At 44.9% G+C, this 13,399-nt stretch overlaps 1 protein-coding gene across 5 annotated transcripts in view; it reads right to left on the bottom strand.

Moving 5' to 3' along the window:
* The window catches only part of SHOC2 (SHOC2 leucine rich repeat scaffold protein), a 66,834-nt gene extending 58,003 nt beyond the window's left edge, over positions 1-8,831 (bottom strand). Inside the window, exon 1 of one of the 5 annotated variants that reach the window (XM_075107691.1) lies at positions 8,748-8,831. The gene's annotated coding sequence lies outside the window, so the exon portion shown is untranslated. Of the gene's footprint in view, positions 1-8,072; positions 8,252-8,624 lie in introns of those variants that run through there. The other 4 variants (XM_075107690.1, XM_075107692.1, XM_075107689.1 and 1 more) reach the window with 4 other exon arrangements.
* Positions 8,832-13,399: the final 4,568 nt, after the last annotated feature.

Genomic DNA, 13,399 nt, shown 5'->3' with positions numbered 1-13,399 from the left:
AACAGTGGGAGCTGGAACACAGAAAGAGCCAAGTCAGAGACCCAGAGCGTGATGAAAATACAGTCGTACCAGTGGAGTTAAATGCTTGTTAATGAAGGCGTATGCATCCCATCTGCCAGCTACAGAAGAGCTGGAACGGTTTCAAAAACATTCCAAGACAGACATACCATCAAATATATAACGCGACCATGCGATCCATACGCAAAAGTTTACCCCACTGATTTCGGTAGGACCGAGTACAGGCACAGACAGGCACCGAGGCTGCAGGATACAAACCGTGTCCTTGTCACACATTAACTGTCACTGCCCGTTGAGAACAGAAATCTTTCCAGTGTAATTTGTTTATTCATTAATTCTGATTTCAGGAGAAAGTTCTGGCTTGCACCCAACAGCTAATTGGTTCAATAAACAGCATCTTGGTTTAGAAGAAGAAAACATGATACTACAGTGAGAACATGTAACTGAAACCTTGATATCTGTTTGGGTATGACTTAGGGCTTCTCAAAAGAGCTGGATTGCAAAGATCCAGCTTTAAAAGACAAGACAGTATACAGTTTAAATGCAAGAAATAATTACCAACATTTCTCTGAAGACTTCTTACGGGGAAGAGAGAAGAGAAATTACTACTGTAAAAACATGCCTAATCATGACCTAAAACGCAGAAAATAATTTTATGTATGAAGTAATGGGGGAAAAAAAAAATCAGGTGGTTGTATTTATTATGCAAATTACAACTCATGGCTCTAATATTTAAACTTTTGTTTCCTTCCTAACTAGGCCCACCACACACAACATGCTATCAAGAAAGCTGCCAAGCAGTTGTTTGAATATTCCAAAATGCAAATATGTAGCCCACCATGAAAAACAAATACGATAACCTGAAATGTGCTGCCATCTGCACATTGCCCAAGAGTTCAAAACTGTTAGAGGGACTTACCAGCACAAAATTTGCTGCAGAAAGACAAGTTCTCATGGGTCTTAATTCATGTTATTTACTAACATAAATCTCCCTTTTCATGAAAAGAAATAATCTGAAATCTTAAATTCAATATAACTCATGTAACTGCCAGTATTATAAAATTTGCTTTAATAGGAAATATTTTAGGTTTTGCAAACACTGTACAACAGCCATTAGATTTTAAAATCTATTAGAAAAGTAACTGTCACAGATTTAGGATGTTAAACAAAAACATTTGAGCTGGGGCTTCATTTAACCCATCCATCCCTTCAGTAAGAAAATTGTGCACATCACTCCAAATTATGCATATTTTATAGGATTTTGCTTGGCTTTAAACCCTTTGATTGTACAATCATTTCTCTAAAAGAAACATTTGAAAAAGTCACATACTCTAAGTGCTATGTCAGAAGCAACAGCAAAATGGGTTTTCAGGGTAAGTCCTTCATTCTGCTATGATCAGCATTTTGCAGGACTACATAGACGGATTCTCTGGTAGCCCTTCACTTCCTTGTTTAGGAGGTCACTTTTTATGCACTATTTCTTTTTATAAAGATCTATTTTTGACTGCTGTGGACTTTTGTTTACATATTAAGCCACCTGATGCCTCCAAGAGCCATATAGTTTGCTAGTGAAGTCATTTTCTCTCTACTACACAAAGTGACTCCATGTAACTAAATGCTTCTAAACAGGACTTGGCATTTACAGAAATCTGAAGACGACTCTTCCCTGCGCGGTTATCCCTTAGAATTAAAAGAAACACACAGTTCTGCTTTTCTGCAGTGGCTGACTCAAGGAGGAGGGGGAAGGGGAATATAAAGGAGCACAAAACTCTACCATCACAATTTCAGAAATACAATGGTTCATCTAATGCAGATAATAAATATTACTCAATTATTTCTTTGCCTTGGAGAGCTGAGGATTGATTGGGGGGGTTGTTGAGCTGGGGGGAGGCACTGAGAGAGATCATAATTTGGGGCTTGGGTGGAGGGTTTATGGGTTGTTGTTGTTGCTGTTTTTAAATGAGGATGGAATAAACTCCAGTATTTTGATGGATTAAGTATAACACAAAGGAAAAATAAGACTGAAGCTGAGAACCTGAACCCTTTGACAGCACAAAGCACTTTACACAGCACCTGCACTTGCACTGCATGTATAGCTCTAGCCAATTATCTACAAATTTACCAGGACCTTCAATGCTGTGCTATAGAAGCTTTAAGTTACAATGACACACTGAATTACCGTCTTTTGTTTAAAAAAAATGTATGCAACAGTTAAAACAGTTTAAAAAAATGTATTTTTTTGCTTTAAGTATTTTGACACAACATGAATATTTCCTCCCATTAATGCTGTGTATTCCAAAACAGATTATAATCTAACTTTCAGCATAGCAAAAATATAACAGTGAGAAATCTTACTATACAGAAGACTGGACAGTTCATGTGCTACAATTACACAGGCTACCACTGCTGCCAGTCACAGGAGAGAAGCCTCATACCAAATAGAGAGCAAAATCCCGTATTTGCCAAGATTTAGAGGACTGGGACACAGACAAGAGAAAGGAAAAGGAAATGAGAGAAGTCCAACTCCCCACAATCATTGCTGCACCTCGTCTACAAATAAATATTGGGCCCTGGCCTTTTTGGTTGCCAGTCAGGTGGTACTTCATGAAAGTAATAAATGTGTTTATTTTTCATCCCAGTCAACACAACATAACAGACCAATGGATCGCTCTGACCAAACTGTCACGAACCACCTCTTCCATTTCTGATGTAATCCTAACTCCTGTTAGGATGGAAACGCCAAAAGCATAGATCTAAAAACAACAGCAAATCCTCAAGTGGTTTTGCCATATACTTTGAGGTACTAAACCAACTTTATCTGTAATATCTAATGGATATTTAAAACCCAAGTACACATGAAGTGTAAATATACTATACCTTAAGATTCTTAGGTGTCAGGGTTTCAGGATTATTTTTATTCTTTCACTCAACATTATTTAACCTTGCATTTCCATGCACATCACTATACATACTTATTCTAAACTTCTACACAAGTTTTTGACAGGATACATTAAAAATACTGTATCATAGTAATGTGTATGTTGTTTGCAGCACTATGCAGAATACTTCATAAGTAAGTGAATCATCATACAGAAGTCTAAGTAAATTTATGATTCCTTGCAATACTACCACTTACTGTTTCACAAAACTGTTTTCATAAGTTTAGTTCCAACAACAGGCTCATGCATCATATCCTTAATCTGAACAACTACTACCACTTTAATATGTGCAAACAAGTGAGAGTGACAAACTAATAATATCAGATATACATATATGTTAAAAAAGAACATTTGATTTAAACATACCTTTCTTACTGCAGTTTTCACAAACGAAACCATATAAGACTGAGCAAACCCTAGGATTGTAATTGATTAGCCAAAAAATATAAATAATAGTTTAATACATTACCCTTCCCAAAATTTGACACAATACATTAATAACAAGGCTGTGGCTACAAGAAAATAATTCAAACCTTTAAAAGATGGCATTCTATGATAATTTTAAAAAGTCTCTATGCATCTACTAATCACCAAGAGTCAAGTAAGTGATACTAATCGCTGCTGTGTTTAACAACTTTCTAAAGCAAACTTTTCACAGATAGGTGATGGCAATCTGCCACCAGTTCCCAAAAAGAGTGTCTGCTTTTAGTCACAGCACTGTATCAACACGTTCAAAGGAAATTCAGGGTGCTTCTGGTGAAGTTAGTCATAAGTCACTGAACATTTCAGCACCAAAACAATGGTGGCACAATATTTCGTGTTCCTTATGCATAAAATATTCCCGCCAACATCTATAGGATTTCTGGAAATAAATGCAAAACCAAGTCTCAAGCAAACATGTTTTACAACCCCAAATATAGTGAGTTTAGAAATAGTTGGTGAAAAACTGCTCGAGCTTTAATTTTTTTCCCTCCCAAGTGCCTGTATCAACCTGTGGGCTGGAAGGAGTGGGAGACGAGAACATGGATAAGTTAAAAATGCACCTCATCGCAAACAGGCTTCACTATCTAATAAAGATGCGCTTCAGAACTCCTCTCCAAAGCAATACCAACCACAACGAGATCTGTGCTACAGAAAGAACCTATTTTAAAGCCTAGCAGTCAAAGCAGGGAGAGTGAACTGAGATGTGCTGCAATATTTATGCAGCCATTATAATGCAAATGCATAAGGTATTAGAAAGGCTATTTGCATTGGTGCACAGCCCCTTCAGTCTATGTACAATGCCAACAGAAAGAACAATTAGGATGCATGCATAACAAAAAGCCTCCGACCACAGGGTAGGCAGGTCCACTGAACCGGATACAAGATCTATGGAATCAACAGGGCTCCGTGGAAATACTGTCTGCTGGATCACTCTACGTACCTTGCTCATACGTAGAATATGAAGCATTTTAAGACACAAAAGCACGTAGAGGATTAGCATGGCAAAGGTAAGAGCAAGCTACAACCAATTTACTGTGAGCTCCAGTCACAACTGAGCTAGAGCACAGCTCACCTCCCCAGGGCTGCTCCTCTCTGCAAAACCCCACCACCACTAACAGGCAAGTAGCAAACTTTCAACTCTGCTAAAAAACGATAAATAAAAATCCAGCTACATACTTTCCTGTGGCAAAAAAAAAATACTCTCCAGCACTTTTTGTAACAAAAAGGGAGGCAGGCAGGCAAATTAAGATCTAATGTACGTGCACTCTGGGAATACAGACTATGCTTTTGTAGAGAAACCAAAAAGCAAAACCGAATATGTTCAAGTCTTTCCTATTTTTTTTTACATGTCTACCTTTAACAATAAAACAGCATGAAAAGAACCAAGTATGTAGCCATGCCAGATGGTTTTAAGAAATTCTTTGACCATGCATCCTAGTATTTATCTATGCCAATTCACAGCCTCTTAACATATTCTCATGCTATCAGCATGTCTACAATCATAGGATGGGCCCTGTTCTCATATGTATTTCTCTTGTAGAGCAATACAGATAAAGTACTTCTTACACTGCAACGATCTTTAAACAGTCTAAAATTAACTATGTGGTATAAAATTACTTTTTTAGAAGACATTACAAACACTGCATAATTTCTGTGCAAAGCATATCCATTACCTAGATGTTAATGATGGAAAAATTCTTAGTAATTAAAATACCCTTTTTACCCAGAGAACACAGTTTTGCTGTACTGAAAATGCTTTTATTGAACCAAATTTGGTGTTGGAGAATGCCCAGATTTAATAGTACGCTCTGTGTTTTTCACAACACAGTCAAGTCCAAGCAATGCAGCAAAAAAACAAGCAAATTAAAGTCAATAGCTAATACCACAAACGTTACCTGCTTATTATACAACCTGTTACATTTTATCCCGGTAGGCTTTGTAACATAGCACAACTACTGTATCAAACAGCCTAGACTATGTCAGCTGGTACAATTGCAACGTAAACACGGCTTCTTTTTATCTGTACAATCTTGTTACAACTGGTTGTTTAATCTTCACTCCTGTGTCCTCCCCAGCCCTTTCACACACACACTAACCCACGAGAAAAAGCCAGAAATATCTCCTCTGAGATGCAGTTCCACGCAGTAAAAATAAATACAAGGTATTACGATGACAGAGAGAAAAGAACGACTCACTTGAATTAAAAAAGCTTCCACAAAGCTGCTGCACAAAAAAGTAAAATAAAAAGCAACGAGCCTCAAAGCATTTTGGGTGGGAAACGCCACTAGCCAGGCTGAGCGAGAGGGTACAGCGGGCTGGGCACAGGTACACGTTACCAGCTGCGGGCGGGAGCTACCCTGCACCCAGGCAAAGCACGGAGCCATCTGAAACCCACCCACTGAGGAGGGTATCAGGGCTGAGCCGTCCTGGGAGCCGCGGCGGGCAAGGGGCGAGCTCTGCCTTCCCTTCCCTCCGCGCACACAAGTTTTTCACCTTTCTTCAGACACGAAGGAGAACCTGCTGCTAGAGAAAAAGGGCTCCTTTTTAGCACCCACTCAGATTCTCCACAACAGTATTTTGGAAACATTCGAGATCTCTTAATGCAGTTTTATTTCCTTATCATACAAAACCTTCCTGAAAGACAGCTCGCTTATTTGTGGGGCTTCCTCAGCCTTGCCAAGAGGGGATCACAAAACGTGATCCTTCTCGTTCACAACAACCAGAAGATACTTTTTACAGCCTCAATTCAATTAGCAAGCAGGAGCACCACGCACACGTGCAAGCACATACATCCACCTATTTCATGGGTGCTGTCTAGAGGTCGGCAGCCGCCGGCTCGCGCTGTGACAAGCCAGGACCACCACACACACCCCGCTTCAGCAGAAACGTTCTTTTCTAGAAAGCCACAGCCAAGTAACAACCAATCCAAGGGTTTCCTAAAAGGCACACACAGAGCGATCTTCCGAGCAATTAACTTCTGCACACAGGCTAAGAGAGCAGGAAGACAGCTGGAGAAAATATTCATCATCTGAAGGAATCCCTTCAATCACACAAAATTCCTGGAGGAGAATACACCCGTCAGTGGGATTTAAGTGTCACCATAACAAAGGAACGCCCCTCCCAGTACCTCCTGCCTTATAGATATGTCACGCTGGAAAGGAAAAACTAGACCCGGAACAGCAGCTATTTGCGATCAGCACTGTTTATCGACCCTACCCTTGCCATCACCCCTTGGAAAAAAATGTTGGGGATTGTTTAGCATTTCTAGAAAGAGCAGAACAGAGGGATGTGTCAGAAGGCAGCATCCTCTTTGAGGATTCCTCGGTATTCCTCAAAGGCTGCGGACACAGGGAGAGCTTTGTCTGGAATCATCTTCCTGTATTACAAGATTATATACAAAATTAGTTTTGCCTGATGTACATGTTTTGCCTTGCCACACATACAGAAATCCTGATGGCTGACAAACATTAGCCTAAATTAAAAGGAATCCAGCTTCAAATTACTAAAATAATCTCCCATTTTACTCATCCAGAGCAAAGAATAATTACATAGAAAACCAAACTAGTCAAACCCAAATCATTCAACAGGAATTAAGAGGATAAGAGTGTTACTAAAATTAAAATGTATGCACAACAGTGTAATAACAAATTCATAGGATGCAGTAAATCTTTCCCAAAACCAGGCTAGGATTATATCAAGATCACCATACAACATATGCCTGAAATATGGCTGTAAATAAGCGTGACTTAATTTGACCACCACCTACTTTAAGCCCTTGATTTTATAAATAGAAGCATCCAATAATGACTAGTGATTAAAAAAGCCACAGTTTAGAAGGTAAAAAGAAGAAACAATAAGTGGAAATTCAAACATGCAGACAAGAAACGGTAGAAAATTAAGACCCTAAAGGTAATTAGTAAAACCATCTTCATTTCTATTTTGATAGTCCAAAAAAATCCAGACCAAGTACTGCAGCAATGACAATACACACAATTACAACTCCTTGATCATGAATATTCTGCCTCGAAGGTGCTTGCACATGTGCAGAGCGGAGCACAGCGTATGCTTCCATACAGCCCATTTCAAATGCGTGAGTTAGAAATTTACTAGTACTACTTCAGTACTTTGTTTTCTCACACATTGCGACTTTTGATTCCATCTCCGTACCTGCTCCTAAATAAGCCAGTAACGCCAGGCAGTGACACAGTTGCACTAAACTTGAGTTCTGCTGAATTTCCGCGCAGCTCACACCCGGCTCACACCCGGTCACAGTTTTAGTCAACACACATGGCCGTTCACCTTACCTAAGGTTACTACAGCTTTTTAACCGTCTCCTAGAGAAAGATACGAGTAACTCGGTGAAAACACCTTCTACAGCCACAACTACAGGCGGGAAGCTGTCGCATCGCTTTCTCTGCGACACCTCTCCGTTTCAAACACGGGGGAGACCACCTGGCTGGGCAAGAAGGCGAGGACTTTGGAGACGGGGTTCTGCCCCTCCGGCTCCATCAGAGCTGCCACACACGCGCCGGGCGAAGCAGGAAAAGAGCCCCGCGGCACGGGGGGCGGGGGGCAGCGCTGGCGGGCGCGGCGGCAGATGTAACCATTACCCAGAGCGCCGGTAATCCTTACCCGGAGCCTCGGTGCCGCCACACACCCGCGACGCCTCTCACATTTCTCCTCGCCAGCCCTCGGAACCGGGAGCTGGCGGGGAGGAGGAGAGGTGAGGCTGTGAAACAGAGCTTCCTCCTTTCTTTCAGTTGTTGTTTTTGTGGCGGCGGCGGCCGGCCGGTGCCATCGCCCGGCAGCGCGGAGGAGCGGGGCAGCCCCGCCGCCCAGCCCAGCGGGGCGAGCGGCCGCCCCCGGCCCGGCCCAGCCCGCCCCACCTGCCCCAGGCCCCGCGGCTCCGGGCGGGGCTGCACCGCGCCGGGGGGACCGGCCGGCCGGGCGGGCACTCACCAGCTGCCGGTGCGCGGAGTTCAGCCGAGCCCCCCCCCGCCCCGCGCGGCTACCTGTGCCCGGGCCCTCCCCGCCTTTGTGCCCGCGGCCCCCCGCCTCCCCCGCCGCCGCCGCCGCCAGCCGCCGCCAGGCCCACCCTGCCCGCTGTCAGCCGCCGCCTCAGCGCGCCCCGCCGCCAGCCCCCGCCCCCAGCCCGCCGCGGCCCCGGGCCCCGCCGCCCCGTACCGTGCGGCTCCGCCATCCTCCCGAGGCGCGCTCGGCCCCCCCCTTCCCGCCCGCCCCTGCCGGCCACCGTCCCTGCGCACCGAGCCGTCACGGGACTCCCCGCCCACAGACCTCCCGCCGCACCTCGGGGGCGGACCCGCCGAGCGCGGGGCGGCCGAGCGCTTCCAGGTTACGGCGCCGCCGCCATCTTGGCGGCGGGCGGAAGTGGCGGGGTTGCCCTTGGCGACGGCGCGGCGGGGCGGGGCGGGAGGGAGCACCGGCCTCCTAGGGTGGCGGCAGCGTCAGCGGTGAGGCGCCCAACGGTAGGGCGGGGCTCCCCGCCGCCTCTGCCACGCTTCTCGGGGCCCCGTAAGCCCCGCGGGGCCCGGGCCGCCCCGTCCCGCTCCACCGCCGCCCCTCGGGGCCCACCGCTGCGGCCCCCACGGGGATCCAGCCCCGCACGGGGAACCAGCCCCGCGCTGCCTCAGGCCGCAGCCCCCGAGGCCGCACGCCCCGCTGGTGTCACCGCTGCCGCGGCGCAGGGAAGCTGCTGGCAGGATTCCCCCGAGTGAGGAGGGGAGCCCACAGCGCCGGCCCCGCTGGCTGCCGCCTGCCGAAGTACCACAAGAAGTAGGAAGTGTTTTCCCACCAGTCCCGCGCTCTGTAACTGGGGAATTTCCCGCCCGGGACAGACAGGGTCAGAAATGGTAACGCAATGAGCTCGCATGAAGCAGGTGCTCTCAGTGCTGCCCGTGCACCACAGCTACCCCGCTCTCGCTGCGGGTCACCTTTAGCTACAGACATTGCAGAGCACTACGACGTTCCCATACTACCATTTTCTACAAAATTGGGACCACCCTCAGCTGGCACCTGCTATAACCTCACAACACGATGTGCTGACTACTCTTTCTGCAGGAGATACCACAAATTGAGCACGACCAAGCTGCCCTTGCAAGGCATGCGTTGGGAGCAGCAAGAAATGGTGGTAGCCGTTCGGAAGGTGGCAACCGTACCTCTGTGGAGACAAATACACTCAAGTGTGACAGAGCATCTGCAACCAGCTGTCATTTGATTTCGGATGAGATTTAAAAGAAAGTTCTCTTTTGGCTTGTTGTAAGAGATATTTTGGTATTTTGCTGAGAAAGGTTTAGCTTCTTTTTAATGCTAAATTCTCAGGTGGTTGCAATCAGTTCCCCTTTCAAGCCTAGATGGATTCTGCACTGCAGTCATAGCTCAACTTTCTAATTTCTAAAATACATTAAAGCTAGTGGGATCCTACTATTTGATCTCAGTACTCGCAGATCTGGACTGGTCCCACTGGCTCACATTCAAAATGAAGAGCAGCCACCCCAGCAGAATCACAACCATGAGTAAATCTGGGAGCTGTTTCCTGCATCAGATAGTCAGATCTAAGTATCTGCTACTTCCATCATTTTTTTACAACTTTCGGCAACCATGGAGGCTAGTTTCAGTGAAACAAGGCTACTCATATTCGATTATCTGGATTCTGCCCATTTCCTTTGTGTGATTTGGCAAATCAGACAGTTCAATGTGGTTACATGCTTCTTTTGCTAACAAATTCTGGACAGCGTTAAAAGCAGAATTAGCTTTTCAGCATAATAGGTCACAGGGCAGAAAACAGGTGAAACTTCCTAGTGACAATATTTCTTACAATGACTGGATGTTTATTTTTTGTTATTACTCAGTAAAAGGTTCAGCACAGGCAGTGCACGGATCCCCTACAAGACATAAGACATGGAAATACAAACTTCGCCCTGAAAAGCTTGGAGTCTGAAATAATTTTTTTCTTGTGTAGCTTATTTGAACATACAGAGATGTCTACGTAGAACTACACCTTCTGTATTAAAGACCATAGCATGTATTCACCATACATAGGGAGGATCTGAATGTTTTGCTGACTGTGTGCTGCTCCTTTACCTTTCTCAGGCTCTTACTGTGCAAAGTGCCACTGCCCAGTTGCTCTAGCATTGAAGTATGTACAAAGGATATGTGGTTCTGTTAGAGATTTTACTTCTGTTTCTACTTGCTTTGCTTTCAAAAATATGATTTGAAATCTAAAAAAAAGTTACTTGATACTCAAAAAAACTCATTTACTCTTTTCATGATGAAACATAAAACTGAAAAGCTGATACAAAGCATAACAGGACAATTGCCACTAGACGACGAATCAGCTAAGAAATTTATCCTGATAACTCCACCATTCTGCTGCAATTCCTTAAATATGTCCTATGAGATTAGACCAATACTACACTAATACTTGTGCTCCCAATCAGAACAGATATTTTTTCAAAGACAGAATTCATATGCGCAAGATGTGTTTTTAATCTGCGCAAATGGAGTAGTTAATTTTATAGCCTCCTACTGGATGCTGGAGAGCTCTGCGCCAACATGCTCCCAGCCTTCACCAGCACTTTGTCCCTAAATCTTCATCAACAGAGATACGGTCCAATGTAGAAGGTGAGTATGAGAGTCGCAGTCCTTAGCAGTACTAGTTAAGGGACTGACAAGCCCATATTTTGAACCTTGTGGTACTGCAACTGAGTACCTCTCCTTAAGATAGATCCACAGCCAGTAAGTCAGCGGTTCCTCAGTCTCCCTTGCCCCAGAAAACCCACAGAACTGTGCAAAGATCTTGAACTACTGCCATTCGCACTGAAGTGAACAGCAGGGGAAGTATAATTAATGAGCATTTCATAACCTACATGTGTGCAGGTTCTGAACTAAGGTTTCATTGGCAATTTTATTTGGACATTGCCTAACATCTAAATGCTTGGCTTTGCAACCTTCATAATGTTCCTGTCACACCTGTAGCATTTCCTGTGTTCCTGAAGAGGAGAACTGTGGGTGCAGGATCATGCAGCATCACAGCACCTCCCTGGTTATTCAGTTGTGCTGGTACCTTTATATGCCCCACACAGACCTCTCCCCCTTTCACTCAGAGAAACAGCAACAGCAGACTGCTATCCTCCCTCTAGACCAGCAGCAGAGGGGGATGAGTGTTGGAATTTGGATTATTCAGTGGATTCGTAAGACCATTCCCAAGGCTATTTAGTATTTACACAGTTGTTTCAAGCATGTTTCCACAAAGCAATGTGATTTATTAGGAGCCAGCTCTTACACAACAAAGCAATTAATTAGTTACGCTTCCTTAAGCTGACCACTAGATCACTCCAGCAACTTCAGAATCATCTTTGACTGAATTCAGATACATCTGATATAAAAGCCCCACTTGCCTTTTCTTAATTTAGTGGCTGCCAGACTAATTAATTGACCCTTTCTCTCTTGGTCATGTGGCCTTTTCACTACCTCCTCCCAACTGTAAAATTTTTGTCATCTAGCTATAAGAAAGCCCACTCTCCTCCCCCAGGCAGGCAGCCGCTGCTGCCTCATCCAACGACACTCAATTCAAGTCGTTTCTGCACTGTGGACTGGGGCACACAGCACAAGAGGCAAATTCTTTGCTGGCTGGGATAATGTCAAGGCCAGCCTCGGGAAAGCTCTGTTCCACATCCAGCTCTGGAAGTCAGGATGTCCCAGCAAGCACAGCCCTTTGGGCCCCTTCCCACCGGTGTGGCCCCCTCCTCTGCCCCAGTGGGGCTGCCTCCCGCAGCCTTCCCCTCCACCTGTGCCTGACCTCCGCTTTCAGATGTCAATCACCTGTTCCTTCCCCAGCCTGTCTCTCCTTTCTCAACCTCCAACAGGGCCTCCAACTTTGGTTCCCCATGCCAGGTCCTGGTTCAGTCTCTTGTCTGGTTCTTCATCTCATCGCCTATTCCCCTGATACTCCTGTCTCTTCCTTCTCATCTCCTTGTACTGGCAAACTCAGTTCTGCTGTGTCTTCTGTCCCTCCCCTGCTGCCAGTTCCTTACCAGCCATTCTCAGCACAAATCTCCTCTAATTCACAGTTTCACTTTGTGAATCAAAATCTCCCTCTATCACGTCTCAAACCTCCAAATTTCCTGTCCTAGGTTTTATCTTCATCTCATCTACACCTCAATCTACCCAGACCTTCCTGCCCTGTCCTATTCCTTTCCTTTCTCTTGAATCATCAGTCTACTGGAAGTTTGGCTTCAGTCTCGTAGCCAAAGCTTGCAGCGTGTTCAGTTTTTCTGGGGGAAAAGAAGCATGTTTTGAAGGCTGAAGGCATGATGAAGCCCATTTCATTTTGTAAGCATCATACAGATCACAAAAATAGTATATGCGTTCCTCGCTGCTTTTCTATCTTTCCCTTGAATATAATCTTGGCTCTGCTGCCTTCATCACGGGGTTACAAAAACTGGGAAGGATGGAAGAGTTGGCACAACCTGGAGAGGGAGGAAGGGTGCTAGGCTCAGAAGCCATAGCTGAGGGATGCACATAGACATTCAGAGCCCTTGTCAATGTCTAGAGGCTAATACTGCAACGCAGCAGCTGACAAGATCCATCACGTTGAAATCAGAGGCTGCCCCATCAGACCGAAAGCTGCCTGGTGCTGTTGCAATACAGAGAAGGATACAAAGAAGGGGAACCTCAAAATGTGGTTCGCTGTTGAAGGATACACTACAGTAAGATGTTGCTGTTTTTACTGCCTGTTCCTTTTATGTGTTCAGAGTTAGGTGTGCTTACTTGAGTGACAAGAAATTATTTTTGCCTTTTCCTCCAGTTGGTTCTACAAAGCAAATGTAGGATAAGAGGTCAGAGTTTGATTAAGGTACCTTTGTTCTCAAAAACAAGTAGTATGGTTTAGGGTTGTAAAACTATCATGTGAAAAACAATTCTGGTCCTGCCAGCTTCAA

The sequence above is a fragment of the Phalacrocorax aristotelis genome, chromosome 12 (genome assembly GCF_949628215.1).
Source record: "Phalacrocorax aristotelis chromosome 12, bGulAri2.1, whole genome shotgun sequence".
NCBI lineage: Eukaryota > Metazoa > Chordata > Aves > Suliformes > Phalacrocoracidae > Phalacrocorax > Phalacrocorax aristotelis.
Note: the sequence above shows the minus strand (reverse complement) of the source record. Positions and strands in the feature narration are given on the sequence as shown.